Source organism: Anolis sagrei, chromosome 2 (genome assembly GCF_037176765.1).
Source record: "Anolis sagrei isolate rAnoSag1 chromosome 2, rAnoSag1.mat, whole genome shotgun sequence".
In the NCBI taxonomy this organism is placed as follows: domain Eukaryota; kingdom Metazoa; phylum Chordata; class Lepidosauria; order Squamata; family Dactyloidae; genus Anolis; species Anolis sagrei.
In genome coordinates, this window is record NC_090022.1 from 208,305,550 (window position 1) to 208,325,340 (window position 19,791).

The following is a 19,791-nucleotide window of genomic DNA, read 5'->3' on the forward strand; positions in this document are numbered from 1 at the left end:
GACTTGAAGGTTGCCGGTTCGAATCTGCGTGATGGGGTGAGCTCTCATCTGTCAACTCTAGCTTGCAGGGACATGAGAGAAGCCTCCCAGAAGGCTGGTAACATATCTGGGTGTCCTCAGGGCAACGTCTCTGTAGATGGCCAATTCTCTCATACCAGAAGTGACTTGCAGTATGTTCTCAAGTTGGGTTGTTGTAGGTTTTTCGGGCTGTATGACCATGTTCTAGAAGCATTCCCTCCTGATGTTTTGCCTGCATCTATGGCAGGCATCCTCAGAGATTGCCTCACAATCTCCGAGGATGCCTGCCATAGATGCAGATGAAACATCAAGGAGAGAATGAGTCTAGAACATGTCCATACAGTCCGAAAATCCTACAACAACCCAGACTTAAGTTAGTTGTAATGAAAAGGCCCTTATGATTTAAGAGGGAATGCCCTAGGCAGGACTAGTAATTGATGAAGTCCCGATGCTTTAAAAAAAAGATATTATTGGCAGTGAATGCCCCTTAAAATAATATGATCTGAAATGAAATCTGAATTTAATATAGACAGGCATTTTAAAATCACTTCCATCATAACTTAAAACTGAATCCATCACATAGATCAAACACTCGAGAATTAAGACCTGCTTTTTTCTGTGAAAGAATGGACTGAATGTCAAGATACCAGACTTTTGAAATCATGCATAAACATGACAATTGCCATTTATTATATTTATTATTGTATAAATTAGACTCTGTCAGTCAGATGGTATGGCCATTTAATTTCCGTTCCATGCAGAAAAAAACTGTTCTGCTGCCCAGACTTTGTCTCTGGAAAGTTCTGGATACCTTCGTCTTCAAGAAAGTGGCATTACATCTATATAAATAAAATGTAATGTTTGTTTGTGGGATTAATATAACTCAAAAACCACTGGATGAATGGACACCAAATTTGGACACAATACACCTATCACTCATAAAAACACTGAAAAACACAGAAGAAGAGACTTAAAAAGCCAAAAAACAAAATTACATTACAACGCATGCGCAAAACAACATATATATATATACGCAAACACACACATATATACACACAAAACACATATACACAGACTGGGCCACAGCAACGCGTGGCAGGGGACGGCTAGTAGTATATAAACAGACGACATAATAATTCTCCTAAAAGATCCGTAAGCTGAATGTTCTTAGCCAATAGTATAAAGATTCTATTTAGTTACAAATATATCTGTCATTAGGGCCCCCTGGTGGTGCAGCAGGTTAAACCGCTAAGGTGCTAAACTTGCTGACCAAAAGGTTTGAATCCAGGGAGCGGGGTGAGCTCCCAGCTTCTGCCAACCTAGCAGTTTGAAAACATGCAAATGTGAGTAGATCAATAGGTACCACTTCAGCGACAAGGTAATGCACCTCCATGCACCTTCACCTTTTTATATCCTTCATTGCTTTGAAGGCAGTGTGGCAAAGTGGTTTCAACATTGGACTATGACTTGGAAGACTCACTGGGTGCCCTTAATTTAAAACATCTATATACACTCCACTTGCTTCACTGCCAACAGAACCTCTGAAGATGCCAGCCACAGATGCCAGTGAAATGACAGGATATAATGCTGCTGGAACATACCCATACAGCCTAAAACATTCACAATAACCCAGGGAATTGAAAATATTGCAGTGTTTTTACTTGGTGGTGACTTTCCCCTTTATGAGCGCAACATAGTTATCCTCAATTGCAAATAAATGTGTACCCTTCCTATAATGAGTACTTATTTCTTTATCATGTCAGAAGCGAATTGAGAATATAGTTATAATGTATAAAAAAACCACAAACAAAATTAAAAACTTGGGAATATACCAAATGTCCTTTGGCCACTTGGAGTGCCTGTGGTGTCACTATAAGGAGGCCGTCCATTATGCATGTGGCAGGGCCCAGGCTGCATTGTAGTAAGTGGGCTGTGATCTGCTCTTCTTCCCACTTGCGTGTTGTTGACTCAACTTTGTAGCCCCATTTCTTAAGGTTGGCTCTGCATATCGTGGTGCTAGAGTACAGTCTATTGAATGCCTTCCAAGTTGCCCAGTCTTCTGTGTGCCCAGGAGGGAGTTTCTCATCTGGTATCAGCTGCTGATTGCAGTTCCGGGTTTTAACCTGCCACTTTTGGTCTCTTGCTTGCTGAGGTGTTCCTGCAAGTATCTCTGTAGATCTTAGAAACCTATTTCTTGATTTAAGGCATTAGCTTACTGGCTGATATCTGAACAGAGGATGGGCCAGATATGTCAATGCCTTGGTCACCAGAAGTGACTTGCAGCATAATGGGCACTGCCAAACTGTAAGGAAGCTCTCTATGTGAGGATTTGTAAAGAGACACCATGATGTGGTGGGGTGACTGGAAAGACATGTATCGGCAGCTGATTGGCTGAGCATGCCAGGAGCCAGAGTTCAAATTGGCTGTTGTCTCTTGCTTGCTGTTGAGAGAAACGGTTTTAACTGCCACTTAGGAGAGAGAAGAGAGCGCTGACTGAAAACAGCCATGAAGGAAATGGCTGCAAACTGAGGCATATTTAAAGACTGTTTAAAAGGACTGTTTATTCCCTCTGTTCTCTGTGTAAATTCAGAGAGACTACTGTATATATTGTTGCCCTGTTTGACCTTTTAAACTGAAGTAAAGATACTGTTACTTGTTACACAAGCCCAAATGACACTTTATTATACTGCAGGGTATAACTTGGTTCAGAAACTGTGGTAAAGCTTCTGTTTATTTACATTTACAACCCCCAACACTCTATTTATCTCCTTCTATGCACTGGTGCAAACTCTAAGATCTTCTGGGGAGGCCCTCCTTTCGCTCCCACCACCATCACAAGTACAGTTGGTGGGGACGAGAGAGAGGGCCTTCTTGGTGGTGCCCCCCTGTCTCTAGAATGCCCTTCCAGGGGAAACAAGACAGGCCCCATCCCTCCCCTCCTTTCTTAAGAGCTTGAAGACCTGGTGGTTTCAACAAACCTTTGAGAATGACCAGTTCTAGTCCAGCCACAAACATTGTTGAATATGGCCCTGCACTTCCTACCTATTGCCCTGGTCATCCCTCTAATAGGCCCTGGAAATGAGCAACCACAGACCCGTACCTGTTATTGCCGTTAGCCTGTTATAGCACTGTACTTAATTCCTGGTCCCCGCATATTTTGAGTTTGCACTAGCCTTGGCCCGGCTTTTTAATTGCTCTGAATAGGCAGGATTATTTTTAATATACATGTATTATTGTGATAATTTTATGCTTATGTTGTTTTGTTAATTTTATGTTATGCTGTTTACTTTGTATATTTCAGTGATGTTACTTGGAAACCGCCCTGAGTCCCCCTCAGGGAGATAGAGCGGTATATAAACAAAATTATTATTATTATTATTATATGCTGATCTGTCTCTTGTCAACTTACCAAAAGTTGGGTTGCCAAAGTGAAAACTGAAGTGGGATCTTGGATCTTAAATGTTTGTGTGGAAAAGGGAATATCTGAAAGTGTTATTTGTTACCTGGTTGAATGACAAGTGCTACTTGTTTATTACTGTTTTATTATCTACACAACTATTAAAGGCACAGGAGCCTTGACTTTTATTTCAGAACGTACGCAAGAGAGAAAACCTCTCTTTCGCACAGTCTTTGTTGCTGGTCAAGTGGAGATTGAAAGTCAGTCTTTTCCCGAAGCCTATTGCACAGTAGAAGGAAGCCATTTCATTCACCGATTTTGTTTGGCTTCCGCACTTCCAAAACTGCATTTGGATGATCTAAACAAAAAGGTGCAACTCCCCTGAGAATCAAAAGTACCAATTATTGCTGGCAAGCGGCTTTAATGCTGTTTTTATGGTGATTTGATGGAGAACAATAATTAGACTTCAAAATGTCACTTTCAGAAGACAAATTATAGACATTTCCTTCAAACAATTCAGGTTTGTTTGCGGCACTTTCTTTTACGGTGGTTCGTGTTTGTGCGGAAATGTTTTGCTTCAACCGTTTAGATTAACCAGAGGCCTGCTTAATTTGCTTCTAAATATCTTTAGGAATTTTGCCACCTTTTTGGGGGGAGACGGGGGGAGTTGAAATAATTAACTGCAAAGGATTAATACATTGATCACAAAGCTGGCAGGTGATTAGATAGCAATAAAAATAAAAACCCGTGAAGCGTCCTAAAGGCAACTTCATAAAAATGCTGCCAATGAAAGTATTGTCCTTCAAACTTGTCAAACTATTCAGCTGTGAAGCTGGTTCTATTGATAGCCATGCCCAGTCTGAAATGAGGAGTTTCAAAGGCTCTGTATGCAAATATTCCCAACAATAGAAAAAGCAACATTCAAGGTCTTCCCAAGGATAACAGCCTTTTCTCAGATTAGAGAAGTTTCCATTGTACAAATCAATAAGTGGTCCACACTTAGAACTGATCATAGGCACATAGCTTCTTCGTAGAGCTCTCAGGATTTTTTTTTCCATGTCTGGAGGGACTTGAAAAACTGCAAGTTCTTCTGGTGTGAGAGAATTGGCCTTCTGCAAGGATGTTGCTCAAGGGACGCCCGGATGTTTTGACGTTTTACCATCCCTGTGGGAGGCTTCTCTCATGTCCTCACATGGGGAGCTGGAGCCGACAGAGGGAGCTCATCCACGCTGTCCCCGGATTTGAACCTGTGACCTGTTGGTCTTCAGTCTTGCAGGCACAAGGGTTTAACCCACTGCGCCACTGGGGCAGCTTCTTCATAGAGCCCTTGGTGGTGCAATGGGCTAAACCTTTGTGCCAGCAGGACTGCTGACTGACAGGTCAGTGGTTCAAATATGGGGAGAGCGGGTTGAGCTCCCTCTGTCAGCTTCAGCTCCTCATGCGGGGATATGAGAGAAATCTCCCACAAGGATGGTAAAACATCAAAACATCCAGGCACCCCCTGGGCAACATCCTTGCAGACAGTCAATTTTCTTACACCAGAAGTGACTTGCAGTTTTTCAAGTTGCCCCTGACATGGAAAAAAAGCTTCTTTGTACATAATTCCCATTTCAGATTTAGTGGATTGCACAAATCTCTTTCCAAAACAAAACAAAACAAAACAAAACAAAAACAAAACCACTTTGCATAGGAACCAAAGTAAGGAAAAGGCTGGGATACTTCTTTCTGACTAAATATGGGACGAACCTGCTATTTGCAGAAACATGCTATTCTACTGCATTCGCTTTATCATCGATAGCGGATACATACCTTTGATATGACACTTCTTTTCAATTGTGCCAATGTGGCAATTCTTGGTCCTATTGATTCCCTTGGAACTCCCGGTGGCATAATGGGTTAAACTCTTGTGCCAGCAGGACTGTTGACCGAAAGGTTGGTGGTTCAAATCCAGGGAGCGGAGTGAGCTCCCGTCTGTCAGCTCCAGCTTCTCGTGCAGGGGCATGCTTCCCACCCACAGGATGGTAAAACATTCGGGAATCCCCTGGGCAACAACCTTGCAGACAGCCAATTCTCTCACACCAGAAGCAACTTGCAGTTTCTCAAGTCACCACTGACATGAAAAAAAATGGTCTCTCTTTACTTTTGCTGTTCCATTTCTTTTAACTTTTTAAGAGCTTTTTTTTTTTTGCAATTCCAGCACTACAAAAATTCAAAGAGGCAAATAATAACTGCAAAATATAGAATAATCAGAAAACAGACCGCTTGAGGCAAGGAGGAGAATTCCAGATGCTGACATCATTTTACTGCCGACATAGAAGAAAAATAAACATTGCTGGATTGCACGCTATTGATAGATTTTGCCCATTAATGGCAAGAGCCATTACAATCATGAGCAGAAGGCAGCAGCATGCACACAGAATTGTTATATGGCAACCATCACCAAGCGTTGACAGTCCAGCTTCATGTGATAGAAAGAATGTTCCATAATGTTTGAAAAAATATGTTAAAAATATGTTTTTAAATGTCAGAAAACCCGTCTGGGGATAATGTCAGACTGCTGTGACTTTTCGTAGTTTAGGACTATGCAAAATTCACATGTTTTGTGTGGAACACAACATTTTCTGCACAAAAATGCCATATGCCAACCTTGATGAAGGATAACCCCTGAACAGTAAATAGTCTTTGAAAACTGCAATGTTTCCAAAGACATTCTCATAGCTACCCAGTTGTTTTGGACTTCAGTTTGGAGAAAAACCTCAAAACTAATAGTAGGTGTGTGGGGAAATTTTGTAGTTCAAAACAATCTAGCAGTTCATACTCTAGCACCGGCAAGGGTGAACTAAGGCTCAGGGTCAGATGAGGCAATTACCGCAGGCCCTCCTCATTTTCCCTGTCCTCTTGGCATAAGGATACAGCGGCCCACCACATCCTAATGCCAAAAAGACGGGGGAGGAAGGCATGCAGCATCTGAGAGCCTTCTGGAGCGCTTTCAGCCACCGCGTGTCTTGTCCTCCTCCCAGCATAAGGACGATGCGGGTGGCCCCATGCTGGAAGGACAGCTCAATAAAAGCATGTAATGGATGAAATCCATCTGGAGCACTCTCTGCCTCACCCTGCTCCTGGCATAATGCTAAGAGGACAGCCCAAGGATCGGGGGAGGAGGATTGGGGCAGTTGCCACATGTCCCGCCTTCCTTCCAACATAAGGATGGGGCAAGCAGCCCCATCCTTATGCTGGGAGGACAACCTCATAATGACCCAGGCCCTGCCCTGCCCTCCCCTTCCTGCCCCCGCTCTCTCCCAGGCCTTACCCTCGTGAGCACACCCCACCCAGCATGTAAACAACCACCTCCCAGCCTGGCCCTCTTGGCTGGGCCTGCAATGCAGCCCCAAGGCAAAAAAGGTTTGCTCAATGCCTGCTCTAGCAGCTAACAATTCATACTCAAAAAGTGAAATGAAGGGGCAGGGGTAGTAACAGTGTCTCACGGGCATAGAAGGATTACTTTTAAAGTCTGTCCAATGGGCCCACTCTAAAAATATAATGAAAATATGGTAGGAGCCCCCGGTGGCACAGTGAGTTAAACCACTGAGCCGCTGAATTTACTGATCAAAAAGTCACAGGTTCGAATCCAGGGAGCGTCATGAGCACCTGCTGTTAGCCCCAGCTTCTGCCACCCTAGCAGTCCAAAAACATGCAAATGTGAGTAGATCAATAGGTACCGCTTCTGCCAGAAGGTAATGGCGCTCCATGCAGTCATGCCAGCCACATGACCTAGGAGGCGTCTACGGACGCCGCCGGCTCTTCGGCTTAGAAATGGAGATGAGCACCACACCCCAGAGTTGGACACGACTGTTGGACACAACTTAATGTCAGAGGAAAACCTTTACCTTTACCTAATGTACAGGTAGAGTTGACCTATGTGTCTTTATTACATCCATTTCACTTTATTACATAGAACAGGGTTTTTGTAACAGGAATTAGGAACTGGTGGTCTCTCCCAATGATGTTGGATGCCTATTTTGATCAGCCTCAACCCCATATTCAATGGCTAGGGATAATGGGAGCAGGAGCCTGACAACATCTGAAGAGCTGAAGTTTCTCCAAAAGTGTTTTATATTTTTTCATTGGTGTAGTGATACTTGCAGGAACAGCTCAATAAGCGAGAGTCCAAAAGTGGCAGGCTAAAACCTGGAAGCTCAACCAGTGGGTGAGACTAGATGAGAAACTCCCTGTTGGACACACAGGAGACTGGGCAGCTTAGAAGGTGCTGAACAGACTGGCACCACGATATGCAGAGCAAACCTTAAGAAATGGGGCTACAAAGTGAATCTATGACATGCAAGTGGAGAAGAGCAAACCACAGACCACTTATTACAATGCAGTCTGAGCCCTGCCACATGCACAATGGAGGACCTTCATACAGGGACAGAGGCACTCAAATGGGCAGCTTCTGTTCAAAGCAAATTTAGTGTAATGCCAAGTTTTTAACTTTGTTTGTGGTTTTTCTATACATTATAACTGTATTCTCAATTCGCTTCTGAAACGATAAATAGATACAAATTGGTGTAGTGATTTCAGCTGGTGCGTTATGTAGTGAAAATGACAGTGAGGTGTTATTAAGTGATGGCCTTTCCAAACAAACAAAGGGGAAATGCAAAACCATAGGAGACCAGTTCCCAAATTAAAACCTGATTATTAAGCCCTGCGGTTTAGTCATGATAATATAAAGCTTCATATTTATTGCAAAGTCAATCTGCAATATGTGCAGACGGAGGGTGGAGGAACTGTGTTTATTATGTTTCCCTTATTTACAGCTAAATTTAAATGTTAAAATACTGCAATTTTTTTGTCAAGACCCATGTTTTATGGTTGTTTCTTTCCATTAATATTAAAATATGTAAACAGGATACATAAAAGGTGAAGAAAAGTCTGACGCCCGTAAAAAGGTTTTTGCAGCATACCAGTTAATCAAAATGACTCTCTCTAGTCAGAGGGGGAAAGAACCAAAGAGCGTAACTGTAAATATTGCATGGTTATTAAACTGTAGGGGACAAGTTATCATTTCTTTTTCTCTTTTTTAAAATGCATCTTTGCATGGTCCAACAGCCAGCTCTGGAATGCATGGCCAAATTCTGTCTTTAACCATTGATTTGGGTGGTTAATCCCTATATACATGGGAATTCTATGGTGTGCTTTTATGCTGCTCGCTATTTGAGAAATGCTTTATGAAGCAATTGCCACATCCATTTCTACTTCCTTTCTCTAATTTCGCTCATTTGCACTTAAATGTGAAGACTGAAATAAAGATTAAAGGCTTGACTCTACCAATCTGGTATCACCCTTCAGTAAATCAACGTTTGTGGCTCGCTTAGATAAATTTTCTTTAGATCGCAGTGCAGCCTAAATTAAGCACCTTTAAGACTCATTGATTTCAATGGAGGGGGGAAGGATGGAATAACTAAGGCGGTGCTTAAATCTTTCTCATTCATATGGGTGGCATTTAGTGCAAACAGATGTGAAGACCTGGGAACAGAAAATTGGTGAGAGGAATCCCTCCCTCTCATTTTATTTTGGGGGAAAGCCCTCTCTCCTCCAATGTTTCACTGCTTTAATTTTAAATATGTTCCATCATAAGCAGCAACTTGAAACCTAACTTTTCTTTCAGTAGAACTCAAGGACTATGAGCTGAATCCAGCCCACCATGTCACTTTATATGATCCCTGAGATGCTGGACTACAACTTCTGCTCCCTGCACCAGCCCCTGGGCATGCGCTCCCTGCACTCGCCCATGCTCTTGCTAATGCTGGAAGAATGCCTAGACTTCCCGGGGCCTTTTTGGCACCCAGTGGATGGTGCATGGGGCCTGCAGGAGGGGGTGGCCCTGCACCTCCTCTGAAATTGCCAAATGACCCCTCTGGAGGTCGCGACCCCCAGGTTGAGAACCGCTGAAGTCTAGGGAGAATGCCTAGATTTCCCGGGGCCTTTTTGGCACCCAGTGGATGGTGCATGGGGCCTGCAGGAGGGGGAAGAGTCTAAGGAGGTCGTCCTGCACCCCCTCTGAAATTGCCAAATGACCCCTCTGGAGGTCGCAACCCCCAGGTTGAGAACCGCTGAAGTCTAGGGAGAATGCCTAGATTTCCCGGGGCCTTTTTGGCACCCAGTGGATGGTGCATGGGGCCTGCAGGAGGGGGAAGAGTCTAAGGAGGTCGTCCTGCACCCCCTCTGAAATTGCCAAATGACCCCCCTGGGGGTCGTGATCCCCAGGTTGAGAACCGCTGATTTAGATACTGTCTCAAGTCCATTGTGTTTGCCTGTGCCTTTTGGTAGCATTTGAAAATATTTCTCACTGCTTCTTATGTTGTGTTTTATCACTTCTTTTTAATTACTGCTATTTGATTTGTTTTTACTGCTCCTGCAAGCAATCTTGAGCATTTTTATTAGAAAGGTAAGATTTAAAATACATTAAATAAATGATATAGTTACAGTCAGTGCCTCTCCAGAGTCAAATTATTGCAGTGTCAGCCTTCAATCCAATTGCAGGTCCCAACTAGAGCAGACCTATTAAGATGCTAGAGATGCTAGAGTTAAGTCTAAACAGGAGTTGCTTTCCAATTAACTGCCCTGTACAAGATATTGAACAAAGGCTCTAATTTACTCTCCGAGTCCTCTCCTTAACAATTACCAAGAACAACTATGTTGCCTGAACAACTTGAAAGCACTCTTCGCTCATGGGCAATCCATAGACAAGTAGTCTCTCAAATCTTGACAGTGATCCAAATTTCTCTACTTGAAGAGAGGGAAGCAAGCTGCTTGGCCACTAGAGGAGCTTCCTTTTCCACTTTGCTGGAAAAGTAGATAATGTTGTCACTCCTGTTCATTAAATATCAATAGGCCAAAGAGAATGAAGCCGGCCGAGCTAGATCTATGGTCGATGAAGAACTCCAGGCCTCATAAAGCTGTTTGGGGGTATAATATATGCTATCACTGAATGCTCTAATCAGCCCCAAGAATCAGTGGACAGAGTTCAACACACTGGTTGTGTCTAAATGATGAGAAATTTAATTTGAAAGATGAGAGATTTTATTGGGGGGTGGGGAGAGAAGAATGGTGTTGTGGGGAAGATTCCCCCTCTCCCTCTCCCAGTGAATTGTGCAAATGCAGACATTTTTTTCCAAATGCAGACTGTTCGCCCAAGCTTTTATGCTTAACATGAATAAATGGTTCCCAGTGAATAGTGAATTCCTATGTGGCAGCTATAAATTGTGTGAACTCCTTTTTTGTCTAAGCAAGCTTGCATATGCAAGAACCATCAAGGCATACTTCTTTGTCTTGGGATGCAACAGGACGCTTTCTAAATTTTAAGCCAAAGATTCATGTCTTAAACTCAAATCCATTCCTCTTCTTTTGACATAATGCCACATCAGCATAAGAGGAGAATTTCAATCCCTTATAAATATCTGGACAGAAGAAGTGCAAATTTGATGGATGTGGATCCTTCCTATTATTCTGCTTGTAGTAGCTCTATTTTAAAGTTTATGTATTAAACTTGCCCGCTTTCTCCTAAACTAGAGGTGGGCAACTATGACCTTCTTGATATTGTTGGACTGTAACTCCCATCAGTCCTAATCAGCACATCCAGGCCCGTAGCCAGGATTTCGTTTCGGGGGGGGGGGGGGGGGGCTGAATTTTTTTTCAGGGGGGGTTTCGGGGGGGGGGCTGAGTTTCGGGAGGGCTGAGTCTGAGTGAAAGAGGGTCTAGCCTAGCAAATCTTTTGTATCATTACCCCAATACCCCCATGCATATGGGATATATTGAGTATGGTGATCAGATCATGATATGAATAAACATAACAGTTTAAATAATGCACCATTAAGGCCTTCTCGCGAACCACCATGAAAATGTCGGGGGGGGGCCTCGGGGGGCTTCAGCCTGAGCACATCTACATGCCTGAGCACATCTACATGCCTGAGCACATCTATCAGAGTTGCTTGACACAGAGTTGGTGTCAAGCAGTATCTGGAGGACTCTCTTTGCCCACCTTCATGTTAGAAGCCATTCTGATATTCAGGAAATAAGTCTTCTGAAACAGTGTGCGAGGGATTCTTGTGAGGATTTTTCAAGGGGATATTAAAAGAGAGACACCTCGATTGTTTCCACAGTCAGCTCTTTCTCCTTTCTTCAAAAGGATGATAATATTGACACCCTTGAAGTCTGCTGGGATCTTCTCAATCACCAACACTTTTTCAATGAGTTTATGGAGTTGTGCCAGCTCAGACCTGCATTCTTTAAAGATTTCAATAGGGATCCCATCAGGCTTTGTTATTTTTTAGCTGGATGATGGCTTTGCTGACTTCCTCTAAACTAGGCAGCACTGGAAGCTAATTCCTATTTTTTAATTAAGGGATTTGTGAGATAACCTGTTCGGTCACATTGGAATTACAGTTGAGGAGGTTATGGTAGTGTTTTTTTTCCAATGTAATGTAATGCATTTTTTTTTTGTCCTTTAGAAGTTTGGTTCCATCTGATGAATGTAGAGGATGTATGCCATGATTTGTTGGGCCATAAATGACCTTTGTGGCTTCAATGAATCTCTGTGCAAAGTGTTGGATTTCTTGAGCCACTTTTGTCCATCAGATATTCTTGAGTTCTCTGATCCTTCTTTGGACCTCAGCTTTTGCAATAGCGTAGATCTTTTTTCTTAGCACTACAGTTGATGTCTCTTTACAGTACTTGGAAGGCTTTCCTTTTCTTATCAATTAAATGTTGGATCTCATTATCATTCTCATCAAACCAGTCTTAATGTTTTTAGTGTGCTATCCAGTGGTTTGTACACAGGCTGTAATGATAGAGGTCTTCAGTTTATTCCAGTGTTCCTCAACATTTTCAGAGTTGGGCAAGTGATCCTTAAGTGTTGTTTGGAGAAGGGCTCTTTTAGAGGGCTCTTGATGAGCCCGGATGTTTATTTTATGACTTATCTTTCTTCTTGGGAGTCTATGTTTAGGACTGATCTTGATGGCCATCGTGGATCAAATTAATTGGTAGTCTGTCCTTTATTATCATGCATATGATTAAAAGAAAAGACTGCAACATGCATATACTTGCACTATTTTATTAAAATAAATAACAAGACATCCTGTATGCTTCTGTAAGAAAGGAAAGGGCTCTGAAGAATTAGATTGAGGTCAAAGGTGGGAATTATACACCCACAAGGTGTTGCTGGATTTCCTATAAACATATGCAAAACAGTGATACCATCCACCAAGATCTTCTATATTCTTGCAAGCTGAATACTATAATTCCTATACCACTTCCAGCTCAGTGAATGGTTGCAGAGTTGTGCATTCAGGTGTACACATTGGATTGTGTATTGGGCTATAGGTTGAGTTGTGCATCCAGTTATGTAGTTGAATGGGTTACATTGCCATTCACCATGGCTGGTACATAACTCTGAATTCAAATATTTACCTTATACTGCATAACTCAAGTTCTAGGTCTCTGCCACCATTTCCTTTTTTTATGTGAAGGCCTTTCAGTTCTAGAACTCCTTCCTTACTCATGCTTTCCAAAAGAAGCCATTGCTGTTATCCTGTGTCAAGTCCAGTGTGTTGCCTCTGCCTTTTGGTAGCATTTGAAAATCTTTCTCACGGTTTCTTATGTTGTGTTATATCGCTTCTTTTTAATTACTGCTATTTTATTTGTTTTTACTGCTCCTGTAAGCAATCTTGAGCATTTTTATTAGGAAGGTAAGATTTAAAATACATTAAATAATTGATATAGTTACACTGAGTGCCTCACCAGAGTCAAATTATTGCAGTGTCAGCCTTTCAGTCCAATTGCAGGTCCCAACTAGAGCAGACCTATTAAATCAGTTATTGAATAATAACATTTAGCATATATACTCATGTTGAAGTTGACCACATGTATAAGTCAAGGGTAGATTTTGGGGACAAAATTATACATTTTGATATGACTCATGGATGCATCAAGGGTCATTCTGCATAGAGGGGAGAACACCATCACTGCCTCATAAGGCGAGCCACCTCTGGTCACTACTACTGCCATTTTCCTATCTAGGCATTGAAAAAGGTCAGAAGCAGCCCCATGACAGAGAAAGAAGAGGAGATTTCTTTTAAGTTTTCTCATTACAGATTAATGAGAAAACTTACCTATTTCTCGGATTTTCGGGCCTGTGTAGATGCAATTGGTCTATTCCTGTTTAGACTATTAGCTATCGCATTTTCACCAAGTGTTTCAGAAGGAATGGTTGAGGGTGTTTAGCCTGAAGAAAGGATGATTAAGAGGAAATATGACAGCTACTGTCAAATATGTAGAAAGCTATCTTATATATAAAAGACCAAATTAGATCTCTACCAATCTCAAATCCCAAATTTCTCTGTCAGTCCTTCCACCTTAAAAAAAACCCTTTAAGGTAAAATTAATTTGGGAACTGCATATATATTAGGCTTGTCTGATTTTAAAAAATGGTTCAAAACTTGTTTCGGATGTAGGGGGTGCTAGTGGTTCGATTTGGAAGTCAATTCCGATTTTCACAAGCGTTTGAAAGTAGTTGCTTTACTCCAGAAAAGGGAGGGGAAGCAAAAGGAGGAAATTCATCCAGTCTGGTTTAAAATGCTTCCCAGGCTTGAGACCAGAAGTGAGGGGAGAGGAAAGGCAGGAAATTCATCCAGTCTGGCTTAAAAGGCTTCCAAGGCTCGAGGCCAGAAGCGAGGGGAGAGGTAAGGCAGGAAATTCATCCAGTCTGGTTTAAAACGCTTCCCAGGCTTGAGACCAGAAGGGGGGGACGGGACGCTGAACCATTTCTGACTCACTTACTGCTTCATAACAGAAATTGCGGAAAAAGCTTCGGAAGGGCAAAGGGACTTCCAGTTTTCTTAAAATCTTCAAAATCACTTAAAAAAGCAAATATTTCCAAATTTATTCCGAATTACGAAGATTCCGACTGAACCTAACCATGCCTAAATATATATAGTTGAATACACTTAAGGATCTAACACATTTTAAAGATAAGATTATTTACATTGCCCAGAACTTCTTATTGCCTAACATATTAACTGTTTCATAGGTGGTTGAATCATACAATGCAGTGCAAGACAGCTTAGACCTAAAATTGCTGGTTGCATATTTGAGAAACATAATCTATTTAACTATACTTCTAGATAAGGGATGCGAATCATATGGCCTTCCAGCTGTTGGTGGAGTGCAAATTCCAACATATCCAGCCAGGTGATCCAAAAGTGAGGCAGGTGTGAACTGAAATCCAACATCTGGAGGTCAGAGGCCTCTTCTACACTGCCATATAATCCAGATTATCAAATCAGATAATTCACATTATCTGCTTTGAACTGGATTATGAGTCTACTGCCATATAATCCAGTTCAAAGCAGATAATCTGAATTTTATATGACAGTAGTAACAGCCTGAGAGATTTCCACCCTTTTTCGAGTGCCACCTATGCTGCTATTCTGAATTTCCTTCTTAAAGAAAAAAAGTTATATAAGAATAGCACAGACCCATTGTAGCTAATTCTATAATTAGCTGCAATGGTTGTATAAAACGTAAGGTTTTTATTTTTTTGTAAGTAAAACAGCTAGGATTTGAAAATGCTTAATTTTAGCTGGAACAGTGTGCGTATGTGTGCCTTCAAATTGCCCATTGACTTACATTGGAACCATCAATATCATAGGGATTTCTTGGGCAATCAATATTCAGCAATGGTTTGCTAGTTCCTTCTTCTGAAAAATAGACTTCAGCACCTGATATTCATTTATGGTTTTCCATCCAAGTGCTAACCAGTTCTAAATCCTCTTAGCTTCCAAGATTAGGCAGGTTCTGTTGCCTTTAGGGTATTAGTCCAATAACTGGAACAATAGACCACTTTTGTATCCCAAGGCCTTCCTGAAAACTGCATTACAGGGAAAAGTAATCTCCACTGCTTTGGTGCTAGATCTACACTGCCCTATAACTCAGCATCTGATTCCAGGTTATCTGCTTTGAACTGGATTGTATGTATCTACACAGCCACATGATCCCATCCAAATTAAATAATCTGGGATCAGAAACTGGATTATTTTGCAGTGTGCAGGGGCCTGTGGCTTACATTAGCTTGTGGATCCCATGCCACATATTCCCCTTGGCTTTAACCCCTTTTAATGTTAACTGGCTAACATAGTGAAGCCTAAGCTTTGGTCTTCCATGTGTCCGAAAATACCAATATATCAAGCAGCCCAAAATAAGGTACGTGTGAAGAGATCCTTAGTCTACACTGCCATTTAATTCAGTTCAAAGCTGATAATGTGGATTTTATACAGCTGTGTAGAAGGGACTTTAGAATTATATGGCATAGACTCAGATAATCCAGTTCAAAGCAGATAATGTGGATTATCTACCTTGATATTCTGGAATATATGGCATGGAGGGGGCCTTTGTCACACAACAGGGAACAACACAACATTAGGAAGAACTTTCTGATGGTGAGAGCTGTTCAACAGTGGAACTCTCTTCCCCGAAGTATGGTGGAGGCTTCTTCTTTGGAGGCTTTTAAACAGAGACTGGATGGCCCACAAGGTCTCTTCCAACTCTATGATTCAATGATTCTAACAATTGAATCACTGTTTTGGGATGAGAAGAAGAGACTAGGAAATAGAACACCTTTCTGCTTCCCGCAATTGCTAATTGATGCTCCTTCCAATGATCTGATGAGTTTCCTATGAACATAGCTCTGGGTGCTTGGAATTGGGACTCCATTTTTTGAGCCCACAGTGCCTCATCCATTTTAACAAAACCATTTTCCTATGGCTTTGCCTGTATTGGTATGCCTCTCCTCCCCCTTTTTTTATCTTAGCTGTCTCATTGATTTTTATGGAGAAAGCCATATAAGTAGAACTCCTCCCCATCCTTTGGGAGGGAAAAGAAATCTAAATAATTAAGCAGGACGTCTACATCCCATGTGCACACACTCTACATAAAGTGAAATGGCATCCTCCCTTCTAAGAAAAAGTAAAAAATAAATCCCCAGCCAGCTGTATACCCAAAGCAATAGAAATATTTTACTATGGCAGTTTGCTCTTTGTGGCTTCTCATGTTGGTATTGATAAAGTGTTATAATCAACACTTCGTCTTGCTACCTCATTTTAATCCCCCCCCCCTCCACCCGTATGTTTATCTCAGCGGGGAACTCTAAACTATATTTTTATAATGTCCTCTTTCCCTACAAACTTTTATCTTCAGCTAGTGAAAAAGATTAATAATCCCCTTACCTTCACTGCAAAAGGTTTAATAAACAATGCTTAATTAAAACAAGGGAGGCACAATAAACCCAAAGGGTTTTGCTTTAGTGTTGCATATTTGTGTCATTTTTCTTATTTGTTGTGGGGGCTTTAAGACAAAAGAGAGAAGTTGGGGGAGGGTAGAAAGGAAGGGCCGAACATCAGAGTTTTATATTTAATTGAACTAACAGCATGTGCTGACAAGTAATAAATAACAGCAGAACGGAGTGACTAAATAAATTGGTTTCCCCGAGCAATGATTCATCCTCTGTCTTTCATTGCCATCAGGTTAAGAGAGAGCTTCTTTCTGTCACCTAGTAGGAGAAATATTTAATAGTGGAACAATGTCTCCCCCTCAGTGGAGTTGCGACACATCTTTAAAGCATCCAGAATTGCTAGAAATAAATTGAAAAGCCATAATTAAACAAACAAAGGAAGAAAGAACACTCGACACAATGTATGCTTGTCTCATAGTGTCCAAATTTGCACAAAGGTTATGTAAAAGATTCTAGTTGAGATGTTTGCTTTTGATCAGTTCCCATAAAGCCAATTGCCTCCTTCCTGAAGGATCTTCGTCTGGCAAGGACCCATTCTCATACATCCTGTATGAAGATTTCCTGCCTACCAGGCTTTCCTTAAAAGACAGAAAGCTACAACGCCAGAGTGAAGGATGAGAAGTAACTCCTCTTTTCCTCTCCTGAGCCTTCCATTTTGGACAAAAGGACTGGTTTCTCTCCTACAACAAAGTGTTTTGGTGATATACCATCACTGATGTGGTACTGCTAGTTCATCTTCCAAAAACTCACATCCAAGAGAACCACTTAAAGAGAAGGAGCCCCGGATGGCACAGTGGGTTAAACCCCTGTGCCAGCAGGACTGAGGACCAACAGGTTGCAGGTTCGAATCCGGGGAGAGCGTGGATGAGCTCCCTCTATCAGCTCTAGCTCTTCATGTGGGAACATGAGAGAAGCCTCCCACAAGAATGGTAACACATCAGAAATCATCTAGGCATCCTCTGGGCAACGTCCTTGCAGACGACCAATTCTCACACCAGAAGCAACTTGCAGTTTCTCAAGTCGCTCCTGACACACACACACAAACCCTAAAGAGAAGAATTCATTAATGGCAATCATGACTAATACTTGGCCAAGAAGTCAAGATTTGTGAATGTTGATTGTTGTGTTCCTCCAAGTAGTTTCCGATTTACGGTGACCCTATTATGGGATTTTCAGGAGTTTATTTGTGCCTTCCTCTGAGGTTAAGAAAGTATGGTTTGGCCAAAGTTACCCAGTGTTTTTCCAGAACTGAGCAGAGATCCAGAAATTGAATCTAGTGTTAAATGCTAGCTCTTGCATTACAAGGCTTTCCTTGTGACTACCTCTAGGCATTGGAGTCCCCTTCCTGCATTCTATTAGCAGACTAAAGAACTTGTAAAACTACACCTCCCATTATTATATATCATTGGGCCATGACAGTTAAAGTGGCATCAAACTACAGTAATTCTATAGTGTAGGGCACTGGTTCCCCACCTTTTTTTGACAAGGGACTACTTGACCAGGGACCACTTTGACTAGAGACCACTTTGACCAGGGGCCACTCCCCAATATTAGTACCAAAAGGGATACGAATCAGTTTTTGGTAAACTTTAAATTCGGTTTGGTTATTTGGGATACAGATTCAGAAAATTTCATTGGATAGACCACATCAAGTCTAGTTTCTGTTACAGAACATATGCCATGGTCAGCGATAGGGAAGGAGCGGCAAGCGGTGCAAAAGGAGTGGAAATAATATAAATAAAATTTTTAAAAATAATTAAAAAGGAAGGAGGTTTGTAGACCAGATTTTCATCCTCGCGACCCACTGGTGGTCCATGGCCCACAGGTTAAGATCCCCTGGCGTAGAGGAACCCTTGATGTGGATAAAATGGCAGTGCATAAGCAATAATCATCACCATCATCATCTGCATCATCTGCATCCCCACCAGCATGATCTATACAGATTTGTTCTATCCTTTGTTTGCATTTCTGCTAGCTGTCATGGTTCCCTTCTTCTTGGTGTTTTGCTGGAAATTATGCATTCTTTTCTATGAAGACATTTAGAGTGCTACTCAGAAGCTGAAAACGAGGACAATAAAAAAAAATACAAAATGTGATGGCTCAGCTCTTTATAGCTCAATCCTTGAAATCGTCCAGATGCCTACCATGTAGTAGTCACATTTTGAGTTCAATGTGACTTCATCCCAATAATAAACACCATTCTGTGGTTGAGTACAGTGTGACTTTATCCCTATAATAACCTCCATTCTGTAGGGGTAGAGGATAGAATGGAAGTTGGCCACATTGGTGACGGTCAGACATTGAGTTTTTCAGTGTTTTCTAACCTTGAGAGAATTGGCTAGAAAATGAAATAAAAATAGATTTCAGATAAAGAATGTTATGTCAGATATCCGCAGTAACTTGGATTTGTAGGAACAATATCAGAAGGTATAATTAGTTGCTCAAGAACAAGTAGTTTCCCAGACACAATTTGCAGTAGGTGGTTAAAAAAAGGCTAATAGAAGTGATAATTTAATTCAGCAATGTATATTGCTGAGCATTTGAATACATCCCTAGGTTGAATGATCTCTAACCAGTGTAGATCTGTGGTCTTGTACAAGCTCACAATCGAGGGTGATATCAAAGCAAATCCATCAGATAGTTGCCTTTCAAAAATGTCCATCAGCCTAACAATTCTAATGGATGAATCACCATAGCAAATCAAGGCAGCATTTGAAATGGCCACTCTGGCCTTTCAGAGAAGCACAGCAGCTAAATTATTCACAACTGCTCAGTGGGCAAGATAGTTTGGGAGTTTATGGCCTTTGTGCAATCTGACGATAGGGACTAAAAGTCAAGCTTTGCCTTGCACCTAAAAACAAGAGAAAAAATGTTGGATAAATGAAAACTTTTCCCCAAGTCCTACACTAGAGATTATTTTACTTAGCAATCACTTTAACATTAGTGCCATTTTATTTATACATCTCCATTAGGATTCAAGGTATGTTAAAGGGCTGAATTCCTTCATAGTCATTATTTATTTATTTCAACTTGT